Source organism: Mus pahari, chromosome 14 (assembly GCF_900095145.1).
Source record: "Mus pahari chromosome 14, PAHARI_EIJ_v1.1, whole genome shotgun sequence".
NCBI classification, from domain to species: domain Eukaryota; kingdom Metazoa; phylum Chordata; class Mammalia; order Rodentia; family Muridae; genus Mus; species Mus pahari.
This window is the reverse complement of record NC_034603.1, coordinates 13,611,870-13,637,211: the sequence shown is the minus strand read 5'-3', so window position 1 is coordinate 13,637,211 and position 25,342 is coordinate 13,611,870. Positions and strand designations below refer to the sequence as shown.

General features: G+C 40.7%; 1 long non-coding RNA gene across 1 annotated transcript; it reads left to right on the top strand.

The window, feature by feature from the left end:
- The first annotated feature begins 392 nt into the window (after positions 1–392).
- Positions 393–14,745, top strand: LOC110331094. Its single transcript, XR_002380993.1, has 3 exons — positions 393–437; positions 8,735–8,830; positions 13,441–14,745. It is a non-coding gene; the product is annotated as an uncharacterized LOC110331094 (long non-coding RNA).
- The last annotated feature ends 10,597 nt before the right edge of the window (positions 14,746–25,342 follow it).

The following is a 25,342-nucleotide window of genomic DNA, read 5'->3' as shown; positions in this document are numbered from 1 at the left end:
TGCTGGAGGGCCAGAAGTTAGAGGACATTCTTGCTGCAGAGAAAGCTTGAGGCCAGCCTGGGATATATGATATCCTATGTTAGCATGTAGAACCATACATACAATACTACACATATATATTTAAAATTTTAAAAGTCAGTCATCAACCCCTTGTAAATGCCTCACCATCAACAGTACACCCGACACACCAAGTGACTGAGCAGTCTACTCGGGGTTTGGCGTGTCTCACCAGAGAGTTTGCCACATTTCTAGGACCAGGGCCAACAGACAATTTCCTTGAAAAATATTTTTGCTGTTCTGAAGAGGGGGAAGGGTCCATTGAATGGGGATGTAGTCATTTTCAGTTCCCCAGGTGTGGCCCCTGTATCACAGTCCCACCCTGTACCACACTCACTTCCTGCCACGGCCAGTGAGGGAGACACCCCTGCCATTTGCAGGTTAGTTCAACACTCCAAGCTTCGCTAATGCCTAATACCTTTTATTGTTTTGCAACTTGTGTGAGCTTTCATGTTGTGCTTCTGTGGGGGCTGTCAACATGCATACTGTTCAAGTTGAGCAATGCCTATTTTGGGAGAGCGATACGAACCATTTTAATGAAGCCATTGCCACCTTCACTTTACTCTGTTATAATTATGCTTGCTTTCTCCAGCTGACTGGTACAATTGTTACACTCCTCAGGCACTAAAGGATGAAATTCCCATCCCCAAGTGCATTCTGTGTCTACTTAGTTGGGAGGAAAGATTAGAGAAACTGCCTAATACTTCTGTTTTGAAACAGAAGAGGAAAAAGACACATGGGTCTTTCCTCGTTCCCTTTGCGAAACTCTGCCTCTTAGAAGTGGCTCATTTGTTTCCCCATTTAACGGGAAAATTAAGAAAGTCTTTGTTCCCCCTCATAACCATTCTTGGCTGCTGTGATGCTCAGGGAGTCTGGGGACATGGACTGCTAACAGGCTTTCTTGGGAGAAAGAGTGTTCATTTGTAGATTTGGTTTTTATTTTTTCTTATGAATGAATTTCTTAAATTTGCAGAACAGCATGATTTCTGCCCCTCAGCTCTGCATGAGAGAGGTAAGCAAAGCATTCATTGCCATCATTAACTCAAGACAGAATTTAGATCCTTCCTTCTATTGTGCTAAAGTTCAAATCTGTTGCACATTTAAAAGACCCTGGAGGTGTTGAAAATGAACTGATGCTCAAAGTCTCAGGTAGATTTCTGAAATCAGGATCTCTAGAGATAAAACTCATACAGTCTCTTAGAATCTCACCAAGTGACTGTAGCAACATGTAGGGCTTATGCTTTCTCCTCTGTAGGACTCTCACTTCTGGATTGCACATGGTGTCCTGGAGAAAGCCATTCAGATGGATCCAAAGTTAGATCTCTGCTGTCCTTGCTAGCTCTGACTGACAGCTACTCCTTTACAGATCTGTCCTCAGCCTGGTCTCCAATTATTAAACAAGGATAGTAATGGTTCGTGTTTACACAGTGGTTTTCAGGTTCCATGATATGATGTTTGGGCAGTGTGTCCAACTCGGCTGCAAAGGTTAACCCACAACTTTTTAAACTGAGGTCATGATGACTTTCACAACTGAATGTGGGGTTCCAGAAAAATGTTGACAATAGTAAAAGGTTTCGAACTGCACAACTACCAAAATCAATTCACAATCAAATGTACAATGCATCCAAAGTATTTCTGGAAATGCTTGGCTGTGTTGCATCCTGGAATCTCACTGCAACATTCATTCTAAACATGTGACGTGTGTCCTTTGCACTGTGCATGCCCTGTGCTATGCCACACCAATCAACCTTGCCTGAAACCGTAGCTCTGATTACATGCTACCAGCCGATGGGAACTACTTCTACTGCAAAGTTTTTGCTCATCTATAAAGCTGATATCCAATTTAAAAAAAAAAGACTTTTAAAATACTTTCCAGGTGCCATTCTTCAGTGCACAAATATCAAATCAGGACATCTTTGATTTTTATTGTGTGAGGGTATTTGATTTTTTAATTGTTATTTGTAGGACCAGAGTTTTGGTTCAGAGGTTAAGAACATTTGTTGCTCTTGTAGAAGAATAGGTTCAGTTTCTAGTGCCCACACAGTGACTTACAACCATCCATAACTCCAGTTCCAGCTAAACCCATTCCCATTCTTAGCTTTGGGGTGGGCGAAAGCAGTCATGCATGGGGTACATATATGAATATACAAATGAAGCACTCATACATATAAAATAAAAGGAAAAAAATCTAAAAGAAATTTTAAAATTGCTCTTTGAGTACCAGACTTGAGTTTCATCACAAATTGTTTAATGCATTTTGGCTTGTAATCAGGACTAAATTCCCAACAATTTCTTAAACATTCCTAAGCCTACTTCTGTCATTTTGTATTATGTATTTATGCAAAAAGGTATTCTTAGCCTTGATGAGTATATAATCAAAACATTGACCAATCTAAAAAGTGGTGAAGATACTCTATATCCTGTAGTATTAAATATTCAGTAAAGTTTAATTTTTATGTAAAAATACATCAGCATATCCATCTCAACAGTATGAATACTTGCTTTTGTCTTTAACAATGATAAAATTATATATAAGCTTCCTAATTTGTATTTTCAAATAAATTTCCTCAATTTCCCCCCTGCCTGCCAAGCCATCTAGGGCAGAGGCAGTTGCCCTAAGCAATCTGCAGTCTCCCTGGACCTCTCTTGTCTGGCCATATCACTGCTCACCTTCTGGTAGCATACAGGTTAGATTTCCTCCCTGCACCCATTTCCCCATGCACAGTCAGTATCTTACCCAACTGCTGGGAGACTTGTAAACCCCCCCCCGAATTCCATTGTCCAGCCCAAGTCTACTCACCAAAGACCTGGCACACCAGGATCATCCAGGTAAGGCCCCCTGCCAATACCTGCTACGACAAGAACATCCAGGGACAACCAGATGACTAGAGGCTAGATTGTATAAGTACAATCTAGATGACTAGATTGTGTAAGTACACAATCAATAAAAGCCAGGGCAATATTACAAATTTAGGACATATCTATCCTACTATAGCATGCCCTATATCCTAACACAATCAAAGTGCAAGAAATGACCTTAAATCCAATCTTATATAGATGATAGAGGTCTTTAAAGAGGAAAAGTAAATTCCTTAGAGAAATACAGGAAAATACACGAGTACAGGAACAGCAGATGGAAGCATCACCAACAGAATACAGGAGATGGAAGGGAGAATCTAAGGCATAGAAGATAGGATAGAAGAAATTGATACTTCAGTCAAAGAAAATGTTAAATCTAAATATTTCATGACACAAAAAATCCAGGAAATCTGGGATACCATGAAAAGGCCTAACCTAAGAATAATAGAAGAAGATGAAGAGCTCCAGCTCCAAGGACCAGAAAATATCTTCAACAAAATCATAGAAGAAAACTTTCTCAACCTAAAGAAGGAGATGCCTATAAACATGCAGAACACCAATTAGACTAGACCAAAAAAGAAAATCCTCCCATCACATAATAATCAAAACACAAAATGGACATAACAACGAATATGAAAAGCTGCAAAGAAACAAGGCCAGGTAACATACAAAGGCAGATCTATCAGAATTACATCCCACTTCTCAACAGAGACTCTAAAAGATGAAAGAGCCTGAATGGATATTTTGCAGCCTCTAAAACCAAAGATGTCAACCTATACTACTATACCCAGCAAAACTCTCAGTCACAATAGATGGAGAAAACAAGGTAATTCAAGCTAAAACCAAATTTAAACAATATCTATCCACAAATCCAGACCTACAGATAATACTAGAAGGATAACTACATCAAAAAACAAAAATCAAACAAACAACAACAACAAAAACAAAAAACAAGTAATTCCATACCAGCAAAACAAAACAAGAGAAACACACACACACACACACACACACACACACACACACACACACCTAAACCCACCAACATCAAAGTAACAGGAATTAACAATTACTTGTTATTAATATCTCTCAACATCAGTAGACTCAGATTTCCCAATAAAAAGACATAGGCCCATAGAATAGATGTGAAAACAGGATCCATTATTCTGCTGCATACAATAAACATACCTCGGCAATAAAGATAGACATTCAGAGTAAAGAACTGGAAAAAAGTTTTCCAAGCAAATGGTCCCAAGAAACAAGCTGGAGTACCCAATCTAATATCTAACAAAATAGACTTTCAACCAAAATTAATCAAAAGGGACAGGGAAAGACACTTTGTACTCATCAAAGGAAAAATCTACTTAGTTGAAATCTCAGTTCTAAACATCTGTGCCCAAAACACAAGGGCACCCACATTTGTAAAAAAAATAAAAATAAAAAATAAAAAAATAAAGTTTCAATTGCATATTGAACTCCACGCATTAATAGTGGGAGACTCAATGCCCTACTCTCACCAATCAACAGGTCATCCAGACAAAAACTAAACATAGAAATAATGAAACTAATAGACACTATGAATCAAATGGACCTAACAGATTTCTATAGAACATTTTAGTCAAATACAAAAGTATATACCTTCTTTTCAGCACCTCACTGAACCTTCTTCAAATTTTACCATATACTCAGTCACAAAGCAAGCCTCAACAGGTACAAGAAAACTGAAATAACACCTTGTATCTTAGCATGCCATGGATTAAAGCTGGACTTCAACGAAACAGAAATACCAGAAAGCCTGCAAACTCATAGAAACTGAACAATAGTTATTCCATGGTCTCTGGGGTCAGGGAAGAAATAAAGAAATTAAAGGCTTTATAGAATTCAATGAAAATAAAGGTGCAACCTACACAAACCTATCAGACACAATGAAAGCCATGCTAATAGGAAAGTTCATAGAACTAAGTGCCTCCATAAAGAAATTAGAGAGCTCTCGTACTAGCAAGTTGAAAGTATATCTGAAAGCACTAGAAAAGAAGAGGAAGAAGAGGAGGACGAGAAGGAGGAGGATGGGGAGGAAGAGGAGGAGGAGGAGGAGGAGGAGGAGGAGCAGCAGCAGCAACCAACACACCCAAGAGAAATAAGTCGGAGGAAGCAATCAAAATCAGGGCTCAAATCAATCAGTTAGAAACAAAGAAAACAATACAAAGAATTACTGAAACCAAGAGCTGACTCTTTGAGAGAATCAGCAAGAGAGACAAATCCTTAGCCAAACTATGTACTCATCCAAGTGGATCAAAGTCTTCAACATAAAACTGGACATACTAAATCTAATAGAAGAGAATGCGGGGAACAGCCTTGAAATAATTGGTACAGGAGACAACTTTCTGAAGAGCAGCAATGGCTCGAGCTCTAAGATCAACAATTGATAAATGGGACCTCATGAGATTGAAAAGCTTCTGTAAGGCAAAGGACACCATGAGCAGGACAAAATGGCAGCCGACAGATTGGGAAAGGGTCTTCATCAACCCCACATCTGTCAGAGGGCTAATATCCAAAATTTATTAAATACTGAAGAAATTAGACAGCAATAATCCAAATAGCCCATTAAAACTGGGGTACAGATCTAAAAAGAATGTTCAAGGAAGGAATCTCCAATAGCGAAGAAGACTTAAAGAAACGTTCAACGTCCTTAGTCACTAGGGAAATGCAAATCAAAATGAGCCTGAGATTCCATCCTACACCTCTCAGAATGGCTAAAATCAAACACTCAAATGAAAGCTCATGCTGGCGAGAATGTTGAGCAAAGGGGACACTCCTCCATTGCTGGTGGAAGTGCACATTCGTACAATCACTTTTCAATTTGGTGGATTCTCAGAAAACTGGGTATAGTTCTACTTTAAGACCCAGCTATAGCCAGGCATGGTGGCACACGCCTTTAATCCCAGCACTCAGAAGGCAGAAGCAGGCAGATTTCTGAGTTCAAGGCCAGCCTGGTCTACAAAGTGAGTTCCAGGACAGCCAGGGCTATACAGAGAAACTGTCTCAAAACAAAAACAAACAAACAAACAAACAAACAAAGACCAAAATATACCACTCCTGGGTATATACCCAAAAGATGCCCCACTATACCACAAGGACACTTGTTCAACTATGTTCACAGCAACTTTATTCATAATAGCTAGAAACTGGAAACAACCTAGATGTACCTCAACTGAAGAATGCATAAAGAAAAAAATGTGGTACATCTTCACAATGGAATGCTATTCATCTGTTAAAAGCAAAGACATCATGAATTCTCTAGGCAAATGAATGGCACTTGAGAATATCATTCTGGGTGAGGTAATACAGAGCCAGAAAGACACATATGGTATGTCCTCAATTATAAGTGGACATTAGCCATGAAGTGCAGAGCAATCAATCATGCTACAATCTACAGACCCAAAGAAACCGGGTAATAAGGGGGTCCCAAGGGAGGGCGCAGGTGTGGGGAGAAGGGAATCTGGAGAGGGCCAGGAGTGAGAATGGAAATCATCTGGGGGCATCTCTGGAGACTAGCTGGAGCCCTGGCACAGGAAAGGATATGGGGAGTTTATGGGGGTGACTCTATCTCAGATTCCTACCAGAGGGGGTGCATAGAAATTGAGGTGGCCATCCCCTATAGCCAGGCAGGACTTCAATCCTGCCTGAGAGAGTGGGAAATCAATCCACCCACAAAACCTTCAACCCAAAATTTGTCCTGCCTACAAGATGTGCAAGGATGAAGATGGAGCAGAGACTGAGGGAACAGCCAACCAATGACTGCCCCGACTCGAGGCCCACCCCACGTGAGAGTGAATCCCCGGACACTATTAATGATAACTGCTATGTTTGAAGACAGGAACCTAGCATGACTGGCTCCTGAGAGGCTCCATCCAGCTGCAGATGGAGGCAGATGTAGAGACCCAGAGCCAAACATCAGGCAGAGCCCAGGAAGTCTTCTGGAAGACTTGGGGATAGAAGTGAGCAAGTTGAAGGGGTCAAAGACACCATCAGGAGATGCATAGTCAACTAAGTTGGGACCATGAGGGCTCAGAGAGCCTGAGCCACCAATCAGGGAACATACAGAAGCTGGACCTAGGCCCCCTACACCCTTGTAGCAAATGTGCACCTTGGTCTTCATGTGAGTCCCCTAAAAAGTGGAGCTGAGGCTGTCTCCATCTCTGTTCTCTGACGCTGGGTTCCCTTCCCCAGACCTGGACTGCCTGGTAGGGCCTCGGTGGAAGAGGATGTGCCTATTCCTGTTGGGCCTAGATGCCCCAGGGTGAAGTGGTACCCCTTAGAGAAGGGGAGGGGCTATGAGAGGAGAGATTTGCAATAATGGGTCTGGGATGAGAGAAGGGAGAGGGAATGTGATCAGGATGTAAAGTAAAAATAAATAAATAAATAAATAAATAATAAATGGCTTCATGATTTATTATCCATAAATGTTTGATTCATATAACTGTTTTAAAATCTGTTTATTTGGAATTGTATAAAAGCTCTCATTTTCATGAGAGACATTTAAGAATCTATCTGAGTGCTTTGTGTGCTTTGGACATCATTGGCCCTCAAGTTTATAAACTGGAATATCTGGCAAAGTGATTCTCTTATTGCTGTTAAAACAGGCTCAAGAAAAGCAACTTAAGGGGAAGGGTTATTTTGCCTCCTAGTTCTAGTGGCTATAGCTCATTTGGGTTGGAAAATGACAGAGATGCTCATTCACAGAGGGAGGAGCTTGAGGTGGCAGTTTCTGACATCCTGGCAGATCAGAAGCAGAGATGTATTAGAACAGGAGATGGGATATCCTTCAATGCCCACCCCTGGCGGCCTATGTCCCATGAAAGTCTGTGAAAGGCATGCCAAATTCAAGCACGAACCCACAAGTTACCCTGCTAAACTAAGAGAGACAAAAGCCTGACGCACTTACAGGGGCCTGTTAACAGCTGGTCTGGAATGCAGAGTTAAACGATGGTGTCTTCCTGTGAGACAGTCTCACCTAACATTATCACAGAAGTCCACTCTGTGACCATGATGAAGTGCAGTCAAAGCAAAGTCATCTCTAAAGAGTTATATAAACCTAAAAACAGATTATCCGACAAACTCCAGGAGTGCTAAACACACCATTCTAAGGCTGGTATGAGGGATAACTGCTTCTTCATTTACAGGTTTACCTTCAAGTCTTCTCTGGGTAACACTTATTATAGTAGTTAGTTACAGAATAGTGCCCACGTTCTGAAAGCACTGAACAAGATCTTTCTCATACCCTCTTAATATTAAGCTCCCCTCTTGTCTTCCCAGTGTGCTCATCTGTATCTGCCGCCATATGAAATCCACTTGGTTCAACAGCGATTATGTTCCCGGTAGTCTTTGTCTAAAAGACATTGGTACCTCTCTTACACAAAGTCCTGTAACCCCATTCTAATCTGATAATCTAAGAGTTCTTAAAATTATTCATTTACCTTCACATTGCTCCACCCAATCTCTTAAGTCCTTTGCATGTGGTCTTTGTGTTACCCATTAAGTCTCATTTCCCATCATGCACTGATATGACTTTCCGGAATTTATATTCTCTGTGTCCCCCTCTGTCTCTCTCCGTCTCTGTCTCTGTCTCTGTCTCTGTCTCTGTCTCTCTCTCTCTCTGTCTCTCTCTCTGTCTCTCTGTCTCTCTGTCTCTCTCTGTGTCTCTGCCTCTCTCTCTGTGTGTTTGTGTGTGTATGTGTGCTTGTGTGTGTGTGTGTGGTTGTGTGTGATTCACATTTCTCTATTTTCTTTTTCCCCATGTCTGTTTCTTTCCCACATACAGCCTGGTGTTTGATAACTGAAGACTCACTGTACCCTGATTGCTGTCCTCAGAGATAACCATGAGTTGAGTCATTAACGCTGAACAAGAATCTTTGAAGTAGGTGATGTTACAATATCCATTTTACAGGTGGAAAAAAAATCACAGGGAAGTTAGCTGAAGTGCTAAATTTCATAATAGATGATTTAATCATGTAAAAAAAAAACCCAAAAACCTAGTGACTTACTTACCAAGTATTACTAAGATTAATGAGATAAAATGCAAGTATGTGGGAATTTTTCAAAAGTGTTCTTGAAGGCTAATAAGATATAGTTTGGAAAGTAAAGTCACAGTCACGTGCCCGACAAACCTGATGACGTCAGCTTGATTCCCAGATCACACATGGTACAAAGAGAAAAAACAGCTCCACAAAGCTCTCCTCTGAGTCCACACGTGAGCCTGGGCGTGTGCACTGTTCCCACACACATGCTCACACATACAACAGTAACGATGATGATAAATAAAAGAAAATTTAAGGAAAGGCATACTTGTTGTTTAACATGCTTTTTGAATCTCTCTTTTGCTCCTCGAATCTTTTCTTTTGCAGTCCACCCTCACCACAAGGCCTCAGTGACCATTGGGTATACTCAAGCATACCTTCCCATGAGTGACTTATAATAAGGGTCTGCGTAGCCCTGATTTCAAGCAGTCATTTGATATTTCCAACTCATGATTTCCTTCAAAATAACCAATGTACTTATTAATCAAAAGTGAACATAATTTTGCTTGGATCTAGCATGCTTTATTAAAGGCTTGCATATTTACATGCTAATATTTGACTATCAAAATTTGAATTAGAATTACATGCTAAATGTGTTCCAACATGACCAAAACTCTAGAAGGAACTGGAAGTACATTGAGAATCCAGAAAGCTTTAGGTCAGCAAATTGTGGGTTTTAAAAATTAAATTTACTCATATTTGTATATGTCTGTGTGTGTGCGTGTGTGTGTGAATGTGCATCTTTGTAAGTGTGTATATGTGGTGGTGGTGCCTGTTGATGCCATAAGAGATAGTACACTCCGGAGCTACAGCTAAATGCAGTTTTGAGCTGTCTGATACAGGCTCTGGTAAATGAAATTGTGTCCTCTAGAAGAGAAGAAAGTGTTCTTAATAGGCTGAACCATCTCTCTAGTTCCCTAATGTAGTTACTTCTTGCCAGATGAGGTATGTTTTGCAGGCTGTATTTAGATGCTTCTGTGACATACCTGCCAGAGATTTATCGTTTTCTTTAATATCCGTGCTTAGTGGTTCTTTCCTTATATTTCTCTTAGGGGTATACCTCTCCAGATTTAGGACCTTCCACCATGTAGTATAATCTCTATCCTAATGGGAAAGGTTTTGTACATGAGCTTAAGGTAGAAACAAGTTAAAGAGAAAGTATTCTTGTAAGGATATGAAGCATGGGAAAGAAAAAGTCCTTGACAGATCAGGAGAAGTTCTAGACACAATGGTCTGTCTGAATACTTTGAGAAACATGTGACTTCAGGGACCTGGAGAAAATTGGCATGCTTTCTTGTATTTAAACCCCCATCTGACATCTCAATAGAGTCTGGCAGGAACAAGATAGTATGTGCTCACAACCTTCCTTATTCCTCATTCATGGGAGAGAATTCTTTTTATGTCCTCAAGCTTTTCCACCCTGCTGTTTAGAAAACTCCACATATTCCAGCAGGGGCATCTGTGGTGTGTCACCATGTGGGGAAAACAAATAGAAGTTATAAAACATTGGAAAACAAGTTTGACTTAAAGAAAAACTCAATTCAATCCATATAGAAGAGGAAGGAAAAAGAATGGGAGGACCTACAGGGTGATATCCATCTTTGCCCCATAAGCAAGTCCAGAAAAAGAACTTAGCTCGGAGTTGATGATGGCCAAGAGGTTTGGGGAGGTTGCGGTCATCAGCAGATGAAGATAGTTTGCAGACCCAAGAGTTGGTTTTCTTCTGATGTCTTCTGAAAGTTATTAAAGCTTTGGGTTGTTTTCACTGCTGTGGTGACTGGCCTGTGTTCTTTTGTGTGTGTTGTTTTGTTTGCTACACAAGAACTTGAACTCTCACAGCTAGCTCCTCATCTGGAAATCACTCGTGCTATGCTGCACACGTGCTCTGAGGGGCGATTCAGAAGAGCGTTAGAATTCGTTTACAGTATGATGGGTAAGGAGATCTGGAGTTCAGCGTGGGTGTGGCAAGGGGCAGAAAGTTCCAAGCCATCTATCATGCAAACACTTACGAGAATATAGACCACAGGGCTAGGGAGATGGCTCAGTGGGCAAAGAGCTTGCCCTACACGCATAAGAATTTGAACACTGTAGATCCCTGTCTTAGTTAGGGTTTCTATTCCTGCACAAACATCATGACCAAGAAGCAAGTTGGGGAGGAAAGGGTTTATTCGGCTTACATTTCCATACTGCTGTTGATCACCAAAGGATGCAGGACTGGAATTCAAGCAGGTCAGAAAGCAGGAGCTGATGCAGAGGCCATGGAGGGATGTTCTTTACTGGCTTGCTCAGCCTGCTCTCTTATAGAACCCAAGACTACCAGCCCAGAGATGGCACCACCCACAAGGGGCCCTCCCCCCTTGATCACTAATTGAGAAAATGCCTTACAACTGGATCTCATGGAGGCACTTCCTCAACTGAAGCTCCTTTCTCTGTGATAACTCCAGCTGTGTCAAGTTGACACAAAGCTATCCATTACAATCCCCAACAACCACTTGCTACCCTAGTGTTAGGGGATGAGAGACAGACAAGTCTTAGGGTGCACTGGCTAGGTAGTCTAACTGAATTAGTGAACTCCAGGCTCAGTGAGAGACACTACCTCAAAAGCATGGTAGAAATGGGGCTGGGGCAATGGTTCTGTGCATACTGAGTTTTATTCTCAGAATCCTTATCAGGTAGCTTACGGAGGCTCCTACATCCCTGGTCTCTCTGGGTGGCTGTACACACACACACACAAACACACACACACACACACACACACACACACACACTTAAAAATAAAAAGATCAAATTAAACAGTAGGATGAAGGTTGATAGAAGCAGATTGAAGTTAAGCTTTGGCTTACACAAGGGTAGGCATCTAAGTCAGTGCATACTACACCACAACACCCAAGGGCTGAAGGACTTGTGATCATCCTCACAACCTTTGTAAAATTTCTGATGAAAGATGATCACTTACACATGTGATTTTTCAGAAGAACTTGAGACCAAGATCTCTTATTTTTCTTAGCAGAAAGGATTTTAGCTCTAAGCCAAGGGATCTTTCTCAGAGTTCTGGCTACAAATGGCACAATCACTAAAGAAAAATAACTTCTTTGGGAAAGATATTCAAGCAAAATAATTGGGGAGATCCAAATATGTGCTAAGTGTATTAATATGAATTCAGTTTCCCCTAATTTGCATCATAGCTGGAAGACATGCTTCTAGTCACAGAGATTCTTATAAAGTAGAACCAAGAAAAACATACTTTCCAAAAATGTGGAAAGCGTTGAAGTATGGTATATCACTTTGATGAGATATTGCTCAGCCACCAAAAAAGAAGGAAACCAATGAGCCTTGGATTCATGTTAAGTGAAAAAAAAAAAAATCAGCCACAGTTCTGCCTCCCTCACAAGTGTTTCTGGGGATTAAATGACATGTATAAATTATTTAGCCCAATGCCTAGACTAAATAAGTAAACAGTAAGAGCTTAAAGATGATAGTAATGATGGTGATGATGGTGATGATGATGATGATGATGATGATGATGGTGGTGGTGATGGAGATAATGATGCTGGTGGTGGTGATGGTGATGATGAGAAGATGATGATGAGATGATGATGGTGGTGGTGGTGATGATGATGGTGATGGGACGATAATGATAATGGTGGTGATAACTGTCCTGTAAGAAAAAAAAAACCTGTAAAAATTGGTGTTCTATAGTTCACCACATATCTCATTAAAATATGTTCAAAATATGGATTAAGTTCATATATTCTGAAGTTCATGGATAAAGATTAAGATCTAATAAAGTAAATAAAATTAACAGTCATACTAGAGGATTAAAAGTCAAATAGTCACCCTGACATTTCCAAGATTAAAATCCCATGATGCCTCAACAACATGGCTGCTTAAACAAGGCCTAAACAAGGAAGACACCAAAGGGCATGCTAATATGGAGGAAAGAAAAATATCTCAAGGGGCTCTAACCAGAGGTAGAGAACATAGGCAGCTAAGGAATAGTGAGAGGACTAATCTTCCTTAGGTAAGAGCCACAGACTGGTTATGGTCAGCCCTGAAGTCATATACATACAGTCTATCTATACAGACTGAGCAGGTTAAATCTGCATATTAGGAATATATATACATACATATATATATATATATATATATATATATATATATATATGTGTGTGTGTGTGTGTGTGTGTGTGTGTGTGTTATGATATATACTGTATATGTATGCACATATATGATATATATCAACAATTAATGAAAAATATATATATTAAAAATTGGAATAACTACAACCTTCTCATCACCCTGGTCCTCTCATAAGATGCCATTTAGATGGGCCCTACATAAACTTTGTAGAGCTATACGAATCTAAAATAACAGCACCTCTCCAGGAACATTGGGAGCAGATGGGGGTGTGTCTGGGAGAGCTCTCCATGAAATGCACGTGTATTTTTAGCCTGTCCATGTTGTATGTTCTCCAATCAACAAAGCTGCACAGAAAGCCACCAAGAATGAGGAAGACCACGAATGGAGCCTTCTGGGAGATCCAGCCTCTATCAAATACATAAGAGAATAATGTGGCATATAGTTTCCAAGGTTTTATAACTATGAAAATTGAGGAAGATTGATGATGCTTGTCCTGCCAGAGGACAGGCTCGCTGTTGCTGCTTGAGTTGTAATCCCCTGCCCTGCCCCCCTGACACAACTTCAAAACAAAAGTCCAAGTCTAATTAAAATCAGAACCCCATGTCCCATTAGTGCTCTGCTGGCAGACCTTGGCTTTGGCATTGTCTTTCTGACCAGATTACTGATCAGTGTTTATTGCTAATCATCTGTGGCTGGAAACATGACCCAGGGAGCAGAGAGACCAGGGCAACGGCATGCAGTGTCATTGTTAGACTTACTCACAGTATTTGCAGCAGGAATCAGTCAACCCTAATCCACAACCACAACAGATGCCTGAGCACGCCAAGTCCCTTGCATTGGCAGTCAGGCAAAGCTGCCTCCTTTCAGCTCTTGGCAGGACTCCCCGGCGATGTCTGAAGCCCGTGCTGCCTGGAGAGGTGGGACAGGCTGAGCAAAGGAGCGTTTGCCATATCGTACAGCAAAATTCTCATGTCCTGTGTCTTCTCAATTCCTCACAGAAATAAAGAGTCTTGTTGCATGAGGATGTGGCACTCTATGGAACACGGTCTTCTGAGCATCAGAGCCTTTATTACCTCCATCCAAGCAGATGGGACCACTGGCAAGTAATGCTCTGGATTGGATCCATCAACACTCCTTGTAGAGGGAGAAGAGGTAGAGAAGGTTCATTAATCCTTCATCCAAGATCACACCTCCTCCTTCTTCCTATACCTCCCTACCATCTATAAGCACTTTGTCCCCAGTTTACATGGGCTGTGGGGTGGGGCTGGCGGTGTCAAGAGTATATAGAGGGAAAAGAGAATGGAAGGCACCATCTTTGCCCCATGGAGAACCCGTCGCCTGTGCTTTGGTGGGATTTTCTGCAATGTAGCTGTTTAAAGGCCAAATGGAAAATAATTTTTTAAAAATCAGTCTCTCATCATCTTCAACCCCAAAATGACCATTTGGGCCACTTTACTATAAATTATGAGATTTTAAAGTCATGAAAAAATAGTATCTTTGTAGTTTAGATGAATTTAGGTGCCTGAAGTTAAGAACAGCAGTGTGAGGTTATATGGGAGAACTCTGTAGAAAATGGTTGTATCTGCCTGCAATAAAATTTCCTAAATTAACATAGTAGAGCTTATTGCTTTTTTAAACTTTACTTTTTTAAATGTGTATAGGTATTTGTCTGCATGTATGTCTCTGTGTTCTGTGCGTTCCTGGTGCCCACAGAAGCCAGAAGGGGGATTAAGATCCCCCTGGAACTGGAATTACAGATGGTTTTGAGCTCATTTGGACTAGGAATTGAACCTGGGTCCTCTGGAAGAATAGCCAGTGCTCTTAATCACTGAGCCATCTCTCCAGCTCATAACATTGTATTTTTAACCAAATCAATAATCTAGGGAAGGTTTGGAAGACTACATAGAATGATGTGTCCATGGTCTCTTGTAAATACATTTGTTTAAAGGGTAATGGATACCTTTGTGTGAACACCCCACAAGATAATACTAATGTCCAAGAAAGCAGTGGCCAAGCAGGGAGAACAGTTTCATGCATTAAGTAAACACATTTGTTTGGTTGGCTATTTGTTTTAATTTATGTTTCAGTAAATTAGCCAAAGAAATTAGGAAGGGGAGGTACATCATTTCCTACTCTCAGAAATGATGGAAAGCCAGTAGCAATAGGCAAATGGTACCATATGATGTGACAAGGGATTCCATAAGGTGCTTTGTAAGAGCCCTAGGTCACTGTGAATAATGAGGGAAATATTTCATCATGATATACCTTCATCTCACAGGGTCCATCTGGGAGAAGGTAGTGGGTTCATTCTGACCCACATGGAGCTCACTGACACAAAGGTGAATGGTCAAGTGTCACCTGTATGCAGCTACTCAAAATAGCCACCCTTACTAGAGCTATTTCCACCTCAGTGTAACATGGTTGCCCTGAATACAATGGTATTGTAACCATGGAACATAAGCATAGCCTTTGTGTGTGGTCAACTCATTTCCTACAGCCCTTCTCAGAAGAGAGTATAGCCTCAGGGAGACTCTTTTGAGCCCCACCGTTCAGCATGTGATGCATAGTCAAGGGATACCGGGAATCCTAGGGCTCTATGCATAAATGGATACAAAAAGCATCAGATTGGTTCTCTGAGTGCCTGTGGCAAAAGGATCGGTCCTGATTTATGATCTGCACATAGGGAAATGTCTGACGTGAAGTCAACAACAACTGAAATCAGATGAATAATTCAGGATGCCGATCAATCGCATCACCTCTCCTCCCATGTTCCTGCTATTTTTACGTAATTGCAGGGCAGAGAATAAATTGATGTCATAAATAAACAACTGTCATTTGGTGTGATGTAGACCCCTGCATCTTGGGGGTTTTCCATTTTCAGGTTCTACTCTTGTGCTTTTTACACAATTAAGAATGTGCTCATGTTAAATTATGGCGAGAAATTATCTGCATGCTATTTCAACGTTCATGTAGAGAGAAACACAATGTCAAATGAGGAAGCATCAGATTCCCTCCTTGAAGGCCAACCCTCCTTCTTGTTCTGGAAGGCTGTCTTCAAGGAGTGCTCTTAACACCCATTAGATGATAGGATATTGCAGTCAACTCAATGCATCCAAGCAAAGCCTCCATTTCCTTTCGAATTTGCTTTTAAGGGGGATGGGTGCGAATGGATTTGCTTTAGTCTTACTCTCTCCTTCCTCGTGAATCTTCCCTTCTGTGAAAGGCAGTGAGAGAGACCCTGCACTGTTCTTGTTCTGTTTCCTTTGTGTGTGTTCATGTGTGTGAGTGCCTAGACACGCTGGTGGGGGTAGAGGACAACCTTGGGTGTTGGTCCTTATTTTCTCTTTATTGGCCAATGATATTCAGTGACTCTCCTGTCTCCTTCTTCTATCTGAGATTACACATATGTGTACTACTACATCTGGCCTTGGGAATCTGGACTTGGATAAGCAGGCTTGCTCCCTTTACCACTGAGATGTCCCCAGCCTCTATTTTATGACTTCTGAAAGGAAAAAAGTACAACCTAAGTCACCTGATGTCTTAGGCAATGACTGTCATGTTATTGACATGCTTAATTTTATGACTAACATTTGTTCATAAGGAAACCACGGTAATAATCAATTTCATTATTGTGCAAATACTGGCCTTTCCATTTTCAGGTTGTTTTTTTTTTTTTTTAATCCAAGTATTGTCTTTCCTACTCCAAACCCAAAAGTGCTATTTAAAGTGATCACTGCACTTGTTTTCTGTGCAGGGAATTTTAGAATTCCAGAGTTTAGGCTGATTATAAAAACTAGAGACTCATTTGTATGTATGAGCCACTGACTAAAGACAAAATATGACTTTTATGTTCAATTTTGAATGAATACATGATCAATAAAATATATGGGACTCTGAGCAAATTATCAACTATAGCTAGTCCTAGAAGGATACTTTTAGATCTTTAAAAGGTCTTCTATCCTAAACCCTTTGAATGTCATTTGAACAGCAAACATCTCTGTCTTTATTCACTTGTTTAAAAATCAGAATTCCCCTGGGTCATATGGGCTATCCGGATCATACGTCTTGTTCAATGGTAAGCTGGGCACTAGTTACAGCAACAACCAGATGACTGCAGATGAAAGCAGAATTTACAGAGAGCTTTTCTCTTTCTTTCCAGATAACCACCCTTCTCTTCAGTTCATTTCAGAGCTTAAAACATGGTGAGTTTTAGAAGCCAAATATAATTTAAAATAAACTCCTACATTCTTCTTCCTCCACTCAGATCCAAGTGGGAACTAACCTTTTGAGCCCTTTTCAGGGAAACCATATGACACTTGAAGCCTTCTGAGAGTCGGACTTATGTCAGAGAGATACTAGTGTTCTTTGCTCTGTCCTTTAACACGGTCAAGCATGTTAGCTTGGCCAAATGTCATTTCATAAGGAAAAAATTGCCTGTGATTTAGTGAGATTTCTGGAGAAGAACGAAGGCAGGTTGGGGTGGGGTTGTGGAAGCATCCTGACTAAAACCTGCTGCAGGATGCTGTGCATCCCCCGTGCTATCTAAAGATGACTGCTTTTGGAGAGAGACCCATGCTTTCCCCCTCAGAAATGGCAAAACGTGTTCCCTCTCCCCTTCCTCTCAGTGAGGGGAAATGTTTCGTTATGACTTTGGCAATGCTGAGTGCTGAGAAGGCTGTCAATGTTGACTGAGCAGATCGATTCAAGGCACTGATAAATCTGATACTGAATATTGGAAGGAGCATCATGACGTATAGTGTGCATATCTGTCTGTCTGGTTCTCTAAGGTTGAAGCTGGGGACTGGTTTGCCACCTTGGGGCACCTCCAAGGTTTGTGTGGTAGAAGGCGGGTCCCTAGTATGGTGATGTGAGACGGGCTTCTTAAATGTTCTCCTCTCCTGAGTTTTGTTTTGTTTTTAAATACAACCTTATATATATATATATATATATATATATATATATATATATATATATGTCATATATCTACTGATAATAAGTGATGCATTTTATTTTTGGAGAAGTCTTTGGTATGTATACAGTTTTACTATTCATTCATTTAAATTTGTTATTTTTCTTAAAAATGTGAGTATATGCATATGTCTGTCTATATACTCCAGCTGTAAGCTAGAGTTTCAGTGAAGGAAACTGGTCACTGTGGCTGAGCCTGGAGGCCTTTTCGCCTGGCACCACTTCCTGTTTACCCTCTGCTTCCTAGTGTGAAGGCACCATGACCTACCTCGAGTACCAATCACTGTGCTGTCCCTGATTGATGGCATGCCTACCCTGTCATGATGGAATGCATGCTTCTAGAATTGCATAAGCCAAAATAAACCCTTTCTCCTCCAAGTTGCTTCTGCTGGGTACTTTATCATAGCAGCAGACTAGTAACTAGAACTGCAAAAGCCTGAGAGCCGGACTTTGATCCCAGCAATCAAATAACTACCCAGATGTGGAGGCATGCACGCTCAATCCCAGTGCCGGGGAGGTGTGAGATAGACACCTGGAGCTTAGTAGGTAGACAAGCTAACCAAAATAGGGAGCCCCACGTCCCAAAGAGAGACTCACCTGAAAAGCACAAGGCAGTCTGCTCTGATGAATGACACTTACAGCTACCCTCTGACATTGACACTCACTAAGAAAAAAATATTAACATCAATAACTGTAAGTGATAAATTCAGCAGTGAAATTATGAATACATCCATGGCATCGCAATGTCTCACCCTTTGTGGATGCTTGATAAATATTGTTGAATGACAGATAGCATTCATACAGAGATGCATTTCTTTATCCTCAGCTAATAGATTCTTCCATGGTAACAAATACTGAAGCCATCATTCTGATCTCAGTGACCAACACTGAGAAAGGATCAATTTGTGCTTATTGGTGCATTATTGACACATTATAAACCATTGCCCTACAAGATACACACTATGAACCTTCACCCTTACACACATGGTAACTGAGCTCTAAAGACGAATGTGACAAGCCATCTTCAGAAGACTGATACATGAGGTAGGCACCTCCTGGCTCTTGGTTTCTGTATTCCACTGTTAGACCTTTGATTGCTTGTTTTAATTTTGCTTCATGCACAGTCCATCACTTTTTAAAGACTTCTTAAATTTTTTTTGATGTGTGTGCACATGTCACATAAACATAGTACCCAAGAAGGGTAGAGGCATTGGATCCCTGGAAGATAGGGTTACAAATGGTTGGGAGTTGCTGGTAAATGAACTTGGGTTGTCTGTAAGAGCAACAAGTGTCCTTAAAAACTGAGCCATTGCTTCAGCCTCCCCATCTCTTTAGATAATAATCTTTCTTTTACATTAACAATTAAAATCTGTGCATGTTGTATCCAATAAGTAGCCTGTCCCTAAGTTCTCACCCACCCACCCCCAGTCTTTCCTGGCCACTATTCTATTCTCCATTCTGTGAGATAAATACACTTCACTTCCACCTGAGTTAGAATAGCCAACAGGTATTCTTCTGTGCATGGCTTGTTTGGTTAGCATCTTGGCTCCTGCACAGTAAGCATGGAGTGAGGTGGTTTAACATATGGGTTTAGTTTCCTTTGGATATACATGCACCACAGTGGTATTTCTGGGTCACAACGTACTATTTTTTATTACTTTTGTGCCTCCTATACACTATTTGCATAATAACCACATTAATTAATTACGTGTGCTGTACATGCACATGAGTGTGTGGTGCACATGCCCGCAGATGTGCAACTGGAGGCCAGAGCATACACATGGGCACGTGCTACCTATTGCTCTGTGGCTGCGTTGAGACAAAGTCTCCCACAGAATCAGAAAGCTTACTGTTTGGGCCAGAATGGCCGGGCCAGCAAGTTCCCAGAAACTGTGTGTCTCTGACCCACAAAGATACATGTAGCCATGCCTGATTATTTTTGTGGGGTCCTAGCTATCCAAACTGAGTCCTTATCCCAGAGCCATCTCTGTAGCCTGACTACATTCATGTATGCATGCCCCTGTTACCAGGATATAGGATAGGAGTCTTCCTCCTTCCATAGACTCTCTGGTGCTTACTTTTCTCTCCGTAATGGTGTAGTTGTAAACAGAGGGAGACTATCTCATTGTGGCTTTAATTTATGATGCCTACTAATGGGTTTCATCGTAATTGGTTTGCCTTTACATCTAATACTTTTCAGTAGTTTCTTTCATATATTTGCCAACCAGTTTTAGATCTTCCTATGAGGGATATCTACCCATATCCTTTGTCAGCATTTTCCATTCTCATTGGCTGTTGGGTTTGGGGGTGATCTGTCTGAGGTCCTTATTACCCTGGATATTAATATCTATTCAGAAAATAGTTTTTAGCTTCTACAAGACTTTAGTTTGATATGATCACACTGTATCCATTCTTCATGATTGTAGGTCTTCTCCAGAAAAGGAAATTGTTTGAGTGTAGCAACAATTTTGTGTTTCCTACTTCTTGTAGTATTTTTATAGCTTCTAGTTTAAGCCTTTGCTTTATTTCAGTTGATTTTTACTTTTGATGGAATTATTGATTGATTTAGATTTTTTCTGTACATGCATCGAAATATATACATATCTACATATCTACATATGGAGAGTTGGGCTCAGTTTCCCCCAGGCCATTTGTTAAAGAAATGATACCATCTCTAATGTGTGTTTTCATGCTCTGGTAATAAGTATGTCTTCTATAAACATGTAGACTTACCTGTAGTCTCTCCACTTTGCTACATTGAGCTCAGACTTTTTTTAGTGCCCACTATGCTGTTTCAGTGACTATAGTTTTACAGTAAGTTTTGAGGGCAGGTATTATAATACATTTCAGTTTTGTTCATTATTCTCAGGACTGTGTTGGCTACTCAGAATCTTTTGCTGTTCCTTATGAATGTTATGGTTCTGTCACTACTTATTTCTGTGGACAATGTCATTGCATACTTTAATAGCAATTGCACTAAACCTGTGATATGGACATTTAACAGTATTAATTCTTCTAATCCCTAAATGCAGAATATACTTTCAATTTTTTCATTAATTTATTTATTCACTTTACATTCCGAACACAACCACCCCTCCCTCTTCTCCTCCCAGTCCCACCCTTACAAGTCCCTCCCCCAATTATACCTTCCCCTTCCCCTTAGTAATTTCCTTTTCTCTTTGGAATTATTTTTTAACTTGGAAAGGCAGAGCCAATTTGGAAGGACCACTCCAGTCACTGTATGCCTACTTGCTTCTTATTCCAGACATCTTTTTAGGATTCTGTTCTTTACTTCCCATCTCAATGACTTTGGTCCTTGCTTTAACTTTCATGTATTTTCGCATGCCCTGACATGCTGCCCTTAATTTTATTAATTGGAAAGAAGAGCCTGTTAGCTCCAGTAGGAGCAAGGTTTGTGGCGATGGTTAATGGTTTAATAACCTTAGGTTCAAATGCCACTGTTACTATTCATAAACCCTGACTGTAAGCATATGAATTGCTTAACCTTAGCTTTTTATCCATAGCATAATATTTACCATGAGGGGTTGTTGCCTGTATCAAAGGGCACGATTTTTATAAAACATGTAGCTCTAGGACACCTGAGGGGATTTATTTATCTATTATTATCTGTGTTAGTTCTGCCTCTGCTTGCTCAACCATCCTCACATTCTCCTCATTACTCTGGAGCAGGCTTTCTCAGTCTTGGCACTACTGATGCATTAGGGCCAGATTATTCCTTGTTGGGAGGGTCCACCCAGATCAACAAAGGGTGCTAAGTAGCACCCCTTGCCTCCTCTCACCAGATGTCAAAGGAGGGCTTCCTCCTTTGAAAACCACAAACATCAGACTTTCCTGTGGGTGAAGGACCAATGATCCCGAGAACCGCTTCATTGCCATTCTCTTGGTTTCTGTTGTTGCTGGGACCTAGCATTCCCTACATCCTCTTTTAGATTCATGTTCTCCAGACTAGTGTGTACATGTTGGCTTCTGGTTTTGTATATATGTGTGGAAGGGCTATGAGGCATATGTGTATGGCATGGGTGGTGTGGGTATATATATATATATATATATATATATATATATATATATATATATATGTGTGTGTGTGTGGTATATGTGTGTCTGTTGGGGTGGGATGTGTGTGTGCCTTGTGTGTGTGTGGGGGGGGGAGAAATGCGACTATGTGTAGTAGGGTATAGTATATGTGTGGAATGGATATGTGTTATATGAATGCATGAGTGTGTGTGTGTGTGTGTGTGTGTGTGTGTTTTGTGTACATGTGCACACAGGTGAGTGTACAGATACAAATTCCTATGCAAATATATGCAGAGGCTAGAACAGTACAGCAGATGCTATCCCTCAGTACAGCTTTCTGCCTTACTGTGTTGAGACAGGGTCACTCATTGAATTGAATGTTCCTCAGTTGGGCTAGACTTCAATACAAAAAGCTCTCAAGATAAGCCTTCTCTGCCTCCTAATGCTGGGGTTAAAGACACCTGTAGCCATGCCCAACTTAGTGAATAGTAAAGAGGACTTAAACTTAGCTCCTCATGAGCACACAACATGTATTGCTATTCATTCGACAGTCTCTATACTTAAACACTTTATAGACTATAACAAATGAATACAAATAAAACTATGAACAGGTAAGAGTTTTCTGAATTAGGTGAGAAGAAAAAAATGATAAAAATAAGAAAGTTCTTTAAAAGATAAGAGTATATGAAGACCAACCAAGGAATAAGTAATTAATATTTTATGTAGACCGATAGTCTGATATAATGCAGGAATGCTAGTTGCTAAGAGGTTAACATGGGGTTGCCATCCAGTGCCATTTATATTTGAATGCAGGGCTAGCCTGTGCTCCTTGTTCATGTGGATGATCCAAGAATGACACTTGCAAAATTGGAACCTCCACATTGTCTGGAAACCAACAGAAGAAGATCTATCAGGACGGGGACTGTTCCATTAAATAAATATGAAGAAAAGCAAGTACATTTTTAAAAAACAAACAACTCATTCTGAGTCCTTTGTGATCTTGAGGATATTAGTCACAATAAGACAGCAAGCTCTGGAGCAAAAAAAAAAAAAAAGAGCTTGAAAAGAAGTCAAGAAGATGTAGAGGTCAATTCCTGGCACTGAGGATAATGAATGATAGATTGGGGAACCTTGGCATGATCCTCCTTGAGTTCTATTCTTAAGAAAAAAACCAACCAACCAAATAGAATGTTGGCAGACTTTGCCCTCCCACTTTCCTCTGCAAACAAACAGACAAATGAAATCAGCCCAGAAGTTCACACTTAGAGATGTTGGGGGCTTGATATTTTTAAAAGTAATTTCTGAAGTGCTACTCACAAGATTGTCACACTGTGAGCCTCTCCTTATGATGGCCTCTGTGCTTCCAGAATCCTTAGGTTCGGTGGCCATCAATTTGAATGTAAAGTTCATCTTTCTTTTCTTGGTGAGATATGGTGGTAGGTTTTAAAGATGAGAAAATGAGAGAGAGAGAGAGACAGAGACAGAGAGAGAGACAGAGCTAGACAGAGAGAGGCAGAGAAAGAAAGGAAGAGAGACAGAGATAGAGACAGAAAGAGAACTTGAGCTGTTTGAGATAGGTCTTGCCTTCACGTTCCTCTGCCGGGAGATGTGTTGAGAGGACAGGAGACAACACTGGTACCCATCTGCCTTCAAGTCTACATGGAGCTACGTAATCAAATTCTCCTAGGTGAGAAGACACTGAGCGCAGAGTAGAAATGCATTTTGATTCTGTTTTCTAATGCTCAGTGTTGTACTGTGCCTGGAGGCCCTAGGAGGCTTCCCCTGTGTGTATAATAAGGTCATTTTAAGGACAGAGTTATTGGACTTGGCTCTCGGCATCTGTTCAGGACAGCTAACAAAAGTCAGTTGTCTCTTACCTTGTGATCACCTCCCCCCAACAAATTACTAACAAATTCCACTTGCTGAGTGGCCTCTTATTAGCATAATTGTGTGTTTTAATTCAGAGAAGAACCATGTGTTTCCTATAAGAAAGTTGTTTTAGGTCTTTAAATGTCTCTGTCAAACACTTTCTTTTTTTGTTTGGAGAAATAATTACAGATCGGTCCTGTTGAAAGCAAAACATCAGAGAAATGGCCTGTCCTCAGGTTTCTAACTTGGTGGATGTCTGCTCCATGAGTGACACAAGTTTAGTTTGTCCACGCCAAGACAAACAGACCCGGTTTGACCACTGCAAATGCTGACTTGGAGATGAGGCATGACAGTGACTGTGATTCAGTTGTTTTCCTCACATCTCAGGACCAGGGCTCTCCTTCTCCAAGAGTACATCAGTTTCTGCATCTCCAGCTGTGGTACCTGCCAGGCAAAACTGGGGCAGTTGACTTTGGATACCATTTCCACCCTTTATAGAAGGCACCCGTGTTGGCCCACGGATGCTTAGAATTACCTTGATAGCAAGTTCTCAGCTTCACTCTCCTCCCTAAAAATGTTTCCCTGTAAACTTTCCCTAACCCCGGACCTGGATGTGTTTTGAACATATCCATGATGGCTGCTATGAGAAGCTATATACACAGCAAACAAACAAACAAACAAACACAACCTTGAAAAGACATAATCACCCATGAGTGAGATGGTGTATGATATGTTTGTACTTATCTGAATTTTGGTAAATTTTAAGTCTGGATCATGCATTACTTTTATAGGAAAAATGTGGTTTTGTTTTTAAATACAAGGCATTCAATCTGGGAAAGGAAAATCAAGTATGAAAGGAATAGTAGAAATTCCAGGGGATATCTAAGGATTGAGTATAACAAGCATTAACTTTAAATCTGGTGGGCACAAGAGAAGAGACCACAAATCCCACAAGTCATCAAAGACAGTGGGGCTACAGCTAACATGATCTCTTGTGTCTGTGACAAACAGCTCTCCCACCATGTTTACCCTCTGTCCAGAACTTCTCCAGTGCAATATCCATACACAATAATCCATAAAGGATGCCATGGAGGTTTTTCCATTCTTTTTAAAGATGAGACCATTTGCTACAGAGAGAATGACTTATCTTTGCTCCCACAGTGAGTCAAGTTCCCAGCCATAAGAACTGATAAGTCATGTGCTATGCAGTCTGGTGTTTTCCCATCCTCGCTGTCTTCCTTAGGAGAGGTTAACAGCCCCAGAGCTTGTTTCTTTGTTCGTTCTCTCTCTCTCTCTCTCTCTCTCTCTCTCTCTCTCTCTCTCTCTCTCTCTCTCTCTCT